At 40.1% G+C, this 11,828-nt stretch overlaps 1 pseudogene; it reads right to left on the reverse strand.

Annotated features, from left to right (window-relative positions):
- Positions 1-9,644: 9,644 nt before the first annotated feature.
- On the reverse strand, positions 9,645-11,570 carry LOC118673956 (annotated as a pseudogene).
- Positions 11,571-11,828: the final 258 nt, after the last annotated feature.

Consider the following 11,828-nt stretch of genomic DNA (forward strand, 5'->3'; position numbering starts at 1 on the left):
TTAAAAGACACAGGAAAGCAAGTTTTCTGTTTTACAGTTTAGGGTAGGTGCATTATATAATTTTAAATAATGCATTCTTATTTCAGATGGTGAAACCAGTGAAAGATGGTCATTTCAGATGAGAAAATGAATGGTGAAATACTCCCAGTAAAATTGAGTTTGGTATTGGTTATAAGGGGGAAACTCTAACCTAATATTTTTTTTTAATATATTTTATTGATTTTTTACATAGAGGAAGGGAGAGAGATAGAGAGAGTTAGAAACATCGATGAGAGAGAAACATCGATCAGCTGCCTCCTGCACATCTCCTATTGGGGATGTGCCCGCAACCCAGGCACATGCCCTTGACCGGAATCGAACCTGGGACCTTTCAGTCCGCAGGCCGACCCTCTATCCACTGAGCCAAACCGGTTTCGGCTTTCTCTCTCTCTCTCTCTTTTTTTTTTTAAACTAACCTAATCTTAATGCTGCTTTCAGATTTACTAAACACTCCTATAGCTTTAAAGTTTAAATGCTTCCTAAGGGTTTTCTTGAAATTCCTGTACAGGGAAAGGAAAGGAAAGTTTAGTGGTTTGGATTTGAGTTTAGTGAAGACTGAAATGATGAGAAATGGACACAGTCATACTGCCCCCAGGTGGTGTCATGTTCAGCTATACTCAGAAACTTTTTTCAGTCTTTGAGTAAAACCCAGAGAGATCTTTGGCTTCCATAGCAACACCTTCAAGCAAGGCTCCTGAGTTTAGGCTTATAGCCGTATTCTCCAGCTCCCCATCAACTTTCATATATTGTCTCTGTCCTGGGAGGAAAGTCAACTGCTTCCAAGGGAGATATTATGATTCCAGTTGAGAACTCAGCAACCCTGACAGCCCAGGTGTGAAATGGCGTTGAGCAGTGATTGTCCTAGGTCCTAAAATCAGCACAAAGGAAGTTTCTTATCATCAGCCATACCTAATCCCCATGCCTCAAACCCCAACATACCCACACTCCCAACCCAGGTATCACATGGCAGCTCTAATATCATTAAAGTCTTGTTTAGCTTTCATAGTCATGAATTTGTGGCTTAGATACCAGGAAAGAATTTTCAGCATGAGGATTTTTCTAGGCCAGGGCGGGCTTAGGAATACAGCATAGTCATTACTGGGTGAGTATGAAGGGAACTGGTTATGTCACTGAAAGTTCTTACTTTCCCTCTAGGAATCCCCAAATCTCATGAACTGGAGCAGTTGTTAAAACTTGGCGTGTGCCTCCATCCACTGGGTGGGAGAAGGAGGGCTCTGAATCCCAGAAACATTAATTTGTTCTCCTGAATGCCTAGGAGCCTAGGCTGATATCCAGATACTTAGAAGGCTAAACCCCAACCAGTATTTCTTTTAAAAAGTCTGTCTTACTTTGACTTTCCTAAAATGTCTCAAACAAGTAGCATTTGGCCTCTGTGTACCCCACACCGCTTGCTAAATGGCTCCAGGCCCAACACTAGTGGCAGCCAGTCTCAGTTCAGGCCTCTTCTGGGCAATTCCAGGAGTCATCTGCAGATCTCTTTGTAGCTCAGGCTGGGTGGCCCTTGGCAGTGTTGACCTTGGCCTGCACCTCCCAAATGGCTCCAGAGACAGCTTTAGATCATGCTGAAGCACCACCCAGCCACTTTCATGAGGCTCAAAGACATACTAAGTGGGTACCTGAGCCCTGCTGAGTTCTGCTCTGTGGGGTTGGCCTCTGCACAGCAGATCCTCCATGGTGGCCAAGAACAGTATTGCATCTGATTTTCCTGGGAGTATATTCCTCCCACTGATGTGCCACCAGCAATCAAGACTCAACTACAACTGGAGAGTTCACATAGCCCACACCAGGCTAGGGCAGCACACTTGGCGAACACAGCTCAGGTAACCAGGGAGGATGTACCACTGGGCGCTATAGGACACCAATTACATAAGGCCATTCTATCAAGTCCACAAGATGTAGTAGCTCTACTTAATAAATAGAAAAGACACAGGGAGGAAGCCAAAACAAGGAGACAAAGAAACATGTCCCAAATGAAAAAACAGAATGAAACTTCAGAAAAATAACAAAATAAAATGGAGATAAGCAATGTACCAGATGCAGAGTTCAAAACACTGAGTATAAGGATGGTCAGTGATCTCAATGAGAACTTCAACAAAGAGATAGGAAACATAAAAATGGAAATAGAAAACATAAAAAAGGACCAATTTGAAATGAAGAATTCACTAACTGAAATGAAGAATACATTACAGGGAATCAACAGTAGAGTAATGAAGCAGAGGATCAAAGGTAAGGAAGGTAAGGTAAAGAAGCAGAAAACACCTAATTGGAATAGAAAAAAAAATCTTAAGGAACCTAGTCTTTGTACGCAGATTGACCATTCCCATGCATACCCGGGCTCAGTAGATGCAGCTATAAATAGTGAATAGCATGGTAGCTCCATACAGATAACCCAAAACCTGTTGCACACAATGTTTGACATTGACTTGTACCTAGATCCTGCCCACGCAAACCCAGAACCAACGCAATGAATGGTGGACTACAGATTACAACAGAGATTGACCCAACTAACCACACTAGTGGCACACTCCAAGGGGAATTCTGGCTGGCACAGACCCTGCTGGGAACAATTCTGCCTTAGGGGCAGCCCCTGCAGAGTGACACATACTAGTACATGGTGATCCAGGTTTATCCTTATAGTCAGCCAGCATGAAGGGTTAATTCCACCCATGAAAGGACCAACAGCATTCAAGGCTAAACTACCACAGGAGGGTGCACATAATCCACAAGAAACATTCCTGGAGCACCAAGCTCAGGTGATCTGAAAGATTTTGTTGCTGAGCCCAACAAGATACCTACATAATAAAGCCATCGTAAAAAGTTTAGGAGTCATAGCAGTTCTACCTAGTACATAGAGACATAATGGGAAGACAAAGAAATATTCCCCAAATGAAAGAACAATACCCAGAGAAATAATTAAATAAAATGGAAGCAACCAAGATGCAGAGTTTAAAACAATAGATATTAGGATGATCAAGAACCTTAGGGGAAGAATGGATGATCACAGTGAGAACTTAAACAAAGAGATAGTAAGCATTAAAAAGGACATATAAACTATAAAAAAGAACCAGTCAGAAATGAAGAATATAATATCTTAAGTGAAGAATACACTGGAAAGAATAAATAGCATGTTATATAAAGGAGAAGATTGTATCAGCAATTTAGAGGTCAAGATAAGAAAATTTTTTAAAAATGAGAAAAGTAAAAAAAGAAAAGAGAATTTAAAAATAAGAAAAGTCTCAGGGACCTCTGGGGCAACATCAAGTGTAATAACATCCACATCATAGGGATACCAGCAGTTGGAGAAAGTGAGCAAGGGATAGAGAATTTGTTTGAGGAAATAATGCAAAAAAAATTCCCTAACCTGGTGAAGAAAAAGTCACACAAGCTCAGGAAGTGTAGATTCCCATTCAAGATGAACCTAAAGAGAACCACACCAAGACACATCATAATTAAAATGTCAAAGGATAAAGAGAAAGAGAGAATCTTTATAGCAGCAAGAGAAATACAGTTAGTTACCTATAAGGGTGCTCCAATAAGGCTGTCAGATGATATCTCAACAGAAACACTTTAGGTCAGAAGAGAGTGGCATGAAATATTCAAAGTCATGAAAAGCAAGAACCTACAACCAAGACTACTCTATCCAGAAAGGCTATCATTAAAAATTGAAAACAAAATAAAGAGATTCCCAGACCTAAAACAAACAAAAAAGGCTAAAGGAGTTTATTTCCATCAAGCCAGTACTGCAAAAAATAGTAAAGGGCCTGCTTTAAGAAGAAGCAAAAAAAGAAATAGTGTGAGAAAGGAACATACGTATAAAGAATAAAGTATCAATAAATAAGTACCTATCAATAATAACCTTAAAAGTAAATGGATTAAGTGTCCCAATGAAAAGATAAGGGATAGCTGAATAGAAAAGAAAACATGACCCGTATATATGCTAGCTAGAAGAAACCTGCTGCAGAATGAAAGATATACATAGACTGAAAGTGAATAGATGGGAAAAATATTCTATGCAAATAGAGACAAAACAAAAAAACCCCAAAAACACAACAACAACCTGGGATAGGAATACTTATATCAGACAAAATAGACTTCAAAACAAAGGCCATAACAAAAGACAAAGAGGGTCACTACGTAACACTAACAGGATCAATTAAACAAAAAACATATAACATATATATGCATCAACATAAGAGCACCTGAATATATAAGAAAATCTTGGTGGACTTTAAGGGAGATATTGACAGCAATACAGTCATAGTATGGGAATTAACACCCCACTGACATCAATAGATAGATCTTTCACACAAAAAATCAACAAGGCAACAGTGACCTTGAATGACACATGGGATCGGATGGATTAAATGGATATTTACAGAACATTTTATCCCAAAGCAGAAGGATATACATTCTTTTCAAGTGTACATGAAACATTCTCAAATGTTGACCACATGTTAGGACAAAAAATAAGTCTTCATAAATTCAAGAAGATGAAATCATACCAAGTATCTTCAATGACCAAAATGGTATGAAACTAGAAATCAATTACAATTAAAAAATGGGAAAAATTCAAACATGTGGAGTCTAAATAACATATTATTAAACAATTAATGAATTAAAAATGATATCAAGGGTGAAATAAAAAGTAACCTGGAAACAAATGAAAATGAGAAGACAATAACCCAAAATCTATAGGACATAGCAAAAGCAGTAATGTAAGGGAAGTTCATAGCATTTACAGACTTACCACAAGAAGCAAGAAAAATCTCAAGTAAACAATCTAACTCTACACTTAAAAGTAAACAATCGAACTCTACAACAAACAAAGTCCAGATTAATCTGAAGGAAAGAAATAATAAAGATGAGAATGGAAATAAATGACATAGAAACTAAAATCAAGAAAACAAAAACAACAACAAAAGATCAATGAAACCAATGACTGTTTCTTTGAAAAGATAAACAAGATTTACAACCTTTAACCAGACTCATCAAGAAAAAAAGAACACACATATAAATAAATTCAGATGTGAAAGAGGAGAAGTAACAACGGACACCAGAGAAATACAAACGATTGTAAGAAAATACTATGAACAACTATGTGTCAACAAATTAGACAACCTGAACAAACTGGATAAAACCCTAGAAACATATAATTTTCCAAAACTGAATTAGGAAGAATCACAAAACCTGAATAGACCAATTCCAACTAATGAAATTGATTCAATAATCAAAAACTCCCAGCAAACAAAAGTTCTGAACTAGATGACTTGGCAAGAGAATTTTACCAAACATCAAAGAAGAAATAATACTTATCTTTATCAAACTATTCCAAAAAATTCAACAAGAGGGAAGACTTTCAAGCTTTTTTTTTTTTTTTTAAACAAGGCCAGCATTATCCTAATTCTAAAACCAAAGACACTACAAAGAAAGAAAATTACAGGCCAATATCCCTGATGAATATAGATGCTAAAATCTTTAAAAATAGCAAATCAGATCCAGCAATACATTAAAAAGATCATACACCATAACCAAGTGGGATTTAGACTGGGGGTACAAGATTGGTACAATATTCACAAGTCAATAAATGTGATACATCACACAAACAAAATGAAGGATAAAAATCACATGATCATATCAATAGATGAAGAAAAAAACCATCAATAAAATCTAGCACCCATTTGTTATAAAGTCTCTTACCAAGTGGGAATAGAGAGATCAGAGCTAGAGAGATCAGACCTCAACATAATAAAGGCATTGTATGACAAACCCACAATCAACATTATACTCAATAGTGAAAAACTAAAAGTGTTTCCTTTAAGAGCAGAAACAAGACAGAAATGTTTGCTTTTACCACTCTTATTTAACATAGTACTGGAAGTACTAGGCAAGCAATCAGACAAAAGTAAAAAATAAAAGGCATGCACGTTGGAAAGGAGCTGAAGTAAAACTATCATTATTCACAGATGACATGATATTGTATATAGAAAACCCTGAACATTCCACCAAAAAACTACTAGATCTAACAAATAAATTTGGCAAAGTAGCAGGACACAAAATTAATATTTAGAAATTAGTGGCATTTTTATACACCAATAATGAACTATTAGAAAGAGAAAGTAAGTAAACAATCTCATTTACTATTGCAACAAAAAAATAAGGTGTTTAAGAATAAATCTACCCAAGGAGGAAAAAGACCTATATTTGGAAAATTTTAAGATACTGAATAAAGAAATTGAGACAGAACAAATAAGTGGAAGCATATACCATGTTCATGAACAGAAAAATTAATATCATTAAAATGTCCACACTACCCAAAGCTACCTAAAGATTCAATGCAATTCCTATTAAAATACCAATGTCATATTTCCCAGATCAAGAACAAATATTCCAATAATTTATATGGAACTAAACAAGACCCTGAATAGCCTCAGAAATCTTGAGAAAGAAAAACGAAGTTGGAGGCATCATACTACCTGATATAATACTACACTACAAGGTTATCTTGTATTTTTTTAATATATTTTATTGATTTTTTACAGCGAGGAAGGGAGAGGGATAGAGAGTTAGGAACATCACCCACTGGGGATATGCCCGCATCCAAGGTACATGCCCTTGACTGGAATCGAACCAGGGACCCTTCGGTCTGCAGGCCGACACTCTATCCACTGAGCCAAACTGGTCAGGGCTACAAGGCTATCTTAATCAAAACAGCATGGTAGCAACACAAGATCAATGATCAGAACAGAGAGCACAAAAATAAATCCACACCTTTATAGTGACCTAATATTTGACAAATGAAGCAAAAACTTAGAATGGGGTAAAGACAGTCTATTCAATAAATGGTGTTGGGAAAACTGAACAGATAATGAAAAAAAAAAAAAATCAAACTAGAACACCTTCTTACACCATACACAAGAATGAACTCAAAATGGGTTGAAGACTTAAATATAAATCATGAAACCATAAAATTTTAGAAGAAAACATAGGTAGAAAAATTTTAGAAATTTCTTGTAGCAATATTTTTGTTGATATATCTCCTCAGCAAGGAAAACACAGGAAACAATAAACAAATGGGAGTACTTCAAACTAAAAAACTTTAGCACAACAACAACAAAAATACCATCAACAAAATGAAAAAGGAACCCACTGAATGGAAAAACAAATTTTCCAATGAGAATCTGATAAGGAGTTAATTTATTAAGTATATAAAGAACTTATGCTACTCAGTGTCAAGGAGACAGATAACCCAATTAAAAAATGAGCAAAAGACCTGAATAGACACTTCTCCAAAGGGAACTACAGATGGCCAATAGACATGGAAAAATGCTCAACGTCACTAATCATCAGAGAGATATAAATTAAAACCACAGTGAGATATCACCTTGTACCTGAAAGAACAGCTATTATCAATACATTAACAACAAGTGCCAGCCAGGGTATGGAGAAAAGGGAACCCTAGTACACTGTTAGCGGGAATGCAGACTGGTGCAGCCACTGTGAAAACAGTATGGAATTTCCTCAAAAAATCAAATATGGACCTGCCATTTGACCCAGTGATATCACTTCTGGGAATATATCCAAAGAAACCCAAAACACTAATTCAAAAAAATATATGCACTCCTATCTTCATAGGAGCATTATTTACAATAGCCAAGATTTGGAAGCAGCCCAAGTGCCTATCTATACTAATAATAGAGGAATATGCAAATTGTCTGGAAAGCCATCACAGTAACAGTAATGACCAAACAGCAGGCTGCTTGGGGCGACAAAGCTGGCGGGGGATTAGTGAGGAACGACCAAATGACTGAATAGCAGGCTGCGTGGGGTGACCAGGCCAGCAGGGGTGGCAGCTGGGGGCAACCAGGCAGGCAGGCAGGTGAGCGGTTAAGAGCCAGTGGTCCTGGATTGTGAAAGGGATGTCCGACTGCTGGTTTAGGCTCGATCTCCGAGATTGGACATCCCCCAAGGGGTCCTGGATTGGAGAGGGTGCAGGCTGGGCTTGGGGGGCCCCTCCCCCCATGCACAAATTTTGTGCACCAGGCCTCTAGTCAGTAAATGAATGGATAAAAAAAAAAAAAGCTGTGGCAAATTTACATTATGGAATACTACTTAGCTGATTTAAAAAAAAAAAAAAGAGAAAATCTTACCTTTTGTGACAGTATGAATGGACCTGGAAAGTATTATGCTAAGTAATATAAGCTGGTCAGTGAAAGACAAATATCATATGATCTCACTTATATGTGAACTCTAATGAACAAAATGAACTGGCAAACAAAATGGAAACAGAGGCATGGATAAATGGAACAGACTGACAGCTGTGAGTGGGGAGAGGGGGTGGGGAAGCTGGTTGAAAGAAGGTGAAGGGATTAAGCAAATAGATAGGAAATGGGCAAAGGAGAGGGTGGAATGGAGATGGAAAGAGATTTTGCCTGGGGCAATGGGCTCATGATATATTGTGGAGGTGATGTTTTGTTGAGTTGTACACTTGTTTTGCGAACCAATATAAGCCCCAGAAATTCAATAAAAAAGAAAAGAAAAAGGAATCACACACAAAATAAAGAAGAAGATAATGTAGGGAGCCTCTGGGACAACTTTAAGTGTAGCGGCATTTCCATCATGGGGTTCCAGAAGCAGAAAAGAGCAAGGAATTGTAAAACCTATGTGAAAAAATTATGACTGAAAGCTTCCTTAACCTGGTGAAGGATTTAGAAATACAGGACCAGGAAGTGTAGAGTCTCAAACAAGATGAATCCAAAAAGGCCCACACCAAGACACATCATAATTAAAATGCCAAAGGTTAAAATCAAAGAGAATCTTAAAAGCAGCAAGAGAAAAGCAGTTAGTTATCCACAGGGAGCTCTCCTAGGATTGTCAGCTGATTTCTCAACATAAACTATGCAGGCCAGAAGGGAGTAGCAAGAAATATTCAAAATGATGAAAAGCAAGGACCTATAATCAAGATTACTCTACTCAACAAAGCTATCATTTAGAATCGAAGGAAAGATAAAGAGCTTCCAGGGCAAGAAAAAGCTGAAGGAGTTCATTACCACCAAACTAGTATTACATGTTAAAAGGTCTTCTTTAAGAAGAAGAAGGGGTAAAAAGATGAGAAGTGTTAATAATAAAATGGCAATAAAAACATATCTATCGACAATTACTTTTTTTCTAGTTGTAATTACTTTTATTCAGAGATTTGAAAGCAATAAAAGGTTAGATTAATACCTGTCTTTTCAAGTTAAGATCTAAAAATATTTCCAAAACTTCGAATAAGAAACTTCTGCTCAAAGTCGAGGATAATTTGTATTAACTTAAAGCAGCAATAAAAAAGTAAAATATAACTTTACATTTAGAATTAAAGCAAATACTTTAGTATCACAGACACAATATTAAACTTCAAGAAATGTACCGCTAATTTGAAGTGAGCATTTATTTGCACAATTACAACATGAAGACAAGCCCAGAAGAAGGGAGCAGGCCTGGCATTTGCATCCTTGTGGAGCAATTGGTCACACGACCCACACAGAGTGAGACACAAAGGGCTACGATCTGTGGTGATCTGTCAGTGGTGGCACGTGGCACAGCTGCTACTCGTCCTGGTTAGAAGACTCTCTTTAAAACGTGTAGGCCATGAAGCAAATGTCAGGTCTCTTGGGGACAAGGGGATGCTCCATCTCACAATCTCAAAGCCCATAAAGCTGAAGTTACGGAGCAGAGCAGCTCTGTCATCACGGTTCTTGTGGAAGAAAAAGAAGACATGGTCAGCGTGCAGCTGCTCCTCGGCGAACTCAAGAACTGGGAAGCTGTCTTTGCTCCCCTCTGACAGAGCACTGCCTGGGAACTCCAGGTAGAGGCAGCGGCAGCTTAGCACTGCTCTCCAGTTACCATGTTTGGCATCTGTGAACCTGGTCTGGATGTTGAGAATTCTCCTCTTGTTATTAGACATTGGTTCCTCTGCTACATTCAGCCTATCTATAATAATAAAAGCGTAATATGCTAATTAGACCAGACATCCTTCTGGATGACCTTCCAGATGAAGCCGGGGCTGCGAGGGAAGCCCAGGTCCTGTGTACCTGCCAGCAGCCGGAGGGGAGCCCAGGTCCAGGTGCCAGAGGGAAGCCAGTGCTGGCAGCCAGGGGAAGGAAGGCCTACTCTTACATGAATTTCATGCATCAGGCCTCTAGTCCTATATAATAAAAGCCTAATATGCTAAGTGTCCAGTCATCCGGTCATCTGTTCAACCAATCAAAGCATAATCCTATATAATAAAGAGGTAATATGCAAATTAACCCTTCCACCCTCACAAAATGGCTGCCTATGACCAGGCTGGCAGGGGGGTTAGTGAGGGACAACCAAATGATTGAACAAGCAGGCTGTGTGGGGTGACCAGGCTGGCAGGGGGGCAGTTGGGAGCGATCAGGCCAGCAGGGGGGGCAGTTAGGGGCGACCAGGCAGGCAGGCAGGTGAGCGATTAGGAAGGAGCCAGCGGTCCAGGAGTGTGAGAGGGATGTTGGACAACCCCTGAGGGGTCCCAGATTGGTAAGGTGCAGGCTGGGCTGAGGGGACCACCCCCCATGCACAAATTTTATGCACTGGGCCTCTAGTATGCTAATGATATGCTTAGTCTGCTCAACCCCTTGCTATGACGTTCACTGACCACCAGGTGGCAGATAGTCGACCAGTTAACCAGTCTCTATGACATGCACTGACCACCAGGAGGCAGACACTCCAACTAGTAGGTTAACTTGCTGCTGGGGTGCAGCTAATCAGGACTGAGCAAGATGGACTGGACATGCCTTGGAGCCCTCCTGCGATCCCCCCCACAGCTGGCCAAACTCCTCCGTCCCTCCCCAGCCCCGATTGTGTACCAGTGGGGTCCCTCGGCCTGGCCTGCACCCTCTTTCTATCTGGGACCCCTCGGGGGATGTTGGAGAGCCAGTTTTGACCCAATGCCGCTCAACACAGGAGCTGCCCCCTGGTGGTCAGTGTGCTCCCACAGGGGGAGTGCCACTCAGCCAGAAGCCAGGCTCAAGGCTGGCGAGTGCAGCAGCGGTGGTGGGCACTAAGGATGTCCAGCTGCTTGAGCAGGCCTAAGCCATCAGTTGGACATTCCCTGAGGGCTCCTGGACTGCGAGAGGGTGCAGGCTAAGCTGAGCCCCAACCCCCCTCCCCCCAAGTGCATGAATTTCGTGCACCAGGCCTTTAAGCATTAGAGTAAAATAAATTCCCTGAAAGATTGTGACCTTTCTGACTACTCCTTTGCCCACCTGGGAGCTGGATGAGGGACATCAGGAGCACCACTGAGGCCCTGGACCCAGGTTACCAAGGGAGACCCTGGAACTGTCCAGAAAAGACATTGGCTTGATGAGGGGCAGGGTGCAGCTGGCATGAATGGTGGCACTAGGTTTATTCTCAGTCTTCTCTCTGGCCAAGCAGGGGCTGTTGAAGATCCGCTGCAGGGAGGATTTCACCATCCTGCTGCTGGAGTCCAAAGCCATGAAAACCTCTGCTGTCCCTCTCCATGCTGCCTCCACTGCCTCCCCTGCTTGCTGTTGGCTTTAAATGCAAATGGTTAAATGCTCCAATCAAAAGGCATAGGTGGCTGAAAAGATAATTAAACTGGCCCTAAAAGAGTCTCACTTCAGATGGAGAGACACACGATTGAAAGTAAAGGGATGAAAAAAGGTATTTCATGAAATTGGAAACAAACAAACAAACAAACAAAAAACTGGGGCAGCCATACTTGTACCAGACAAAATAGATTTTTTTAA

This window comes from Myotis myotis, unplaced genomic scaffold (assembly GCF_014108235.1).
Source record: "Myotis myotis isolate mMyoMyo1 unplaced genomic scaffold, mMyoMyo1.p scaffold_m19_p_1, whole genome shotgun sequence".
NCBI lineage: Eukaryota > Metazoa > Chordata > Mammalia > Chiroptera > Vespertilionidae > Myotis > Myotis myotis.